The sequence below is a fragment of the Echinops telfairi genome, unplaced genomic scaffold (assembly GCF_000313985.2).
Source record: "Echinops telfairi isolate 266 unplaced genomic scaffold, ASM31398v2 ScPeMD7_23;HRSCAF=83, whole genome shotgun sequence".
Taxonomy (NCBI): Eukaryota; Metazoa; Chordata; class Mammalia; order Afrosoricida; family Tenrecidae; genus Echinops; species Echinops telfairi.
This window is the reverse complement of record NW_022103920.1, coordinates 21596712-21597430: the sequence shown is the minus strand read 5'-3', so window position 1 is coordinate 21597430 and position 719 is coordinate 21596712.

Below are 719 nucleotides of genomic sequence, written 5' to 3'. Positions count from 1 at the left end.
AAGCCTTTTGCACACAGAGTGTTTGCCCAACGTTTTCCAAGTGCAAACCCTGGATAGCAACTACTGTTCCTAGATGTTTCCTCAAAGTGCTTAGAAAATTTTACACAAAAGAACGTTGCTCCATCAGCGAGTGTCACCCCATTGATGAGAATGGAAAAGCCACTGTTCCCTGGCCAAGCATTATCGGCTATAAGACTAGTTCTCCTGCAGGCCCCAGGACCTCTGCACTATCCAGGATGGGTGCCCCTGGTTGGGTGTTGGACACTACACAGGGTAAGACCAGAGTGTCTGCAGTGGTCAGAGTGACGTTCTCCCATGTCCTTTTGGTCAAGTCCTGCTTGATAAATTGAAGGGACTTGACCACAAACTTCTGGGAGACTAACAGGAACTCCTGGCTGGTCTTTCCTAAACAAGTACATTAGGTCCTGTGCCAGGGTACAGGAGTAGGGTGAGGCCTTGATGCCACAACAATGGGTGCCGGGGCCTTATCTCCTCCTTCTGGGGGAGCCCTTTTCCTTCAGGTATAATGGACCCAAGAGTTGACTTTAGAACATTAAAGGGGGAAGGGGTCCACTTGGGTGGAACTTAATCTCTGAGGTGGTTGTTACCCCAGGTCTTTGACAGGACTTGATTTCCGGGGTTGGAGCTGTAGAAAGGAGCCTCCTTAGGGAACAACAGACTGGAGTCTTAATGGTTAATAAGGGAAGTCACTTTTCCAA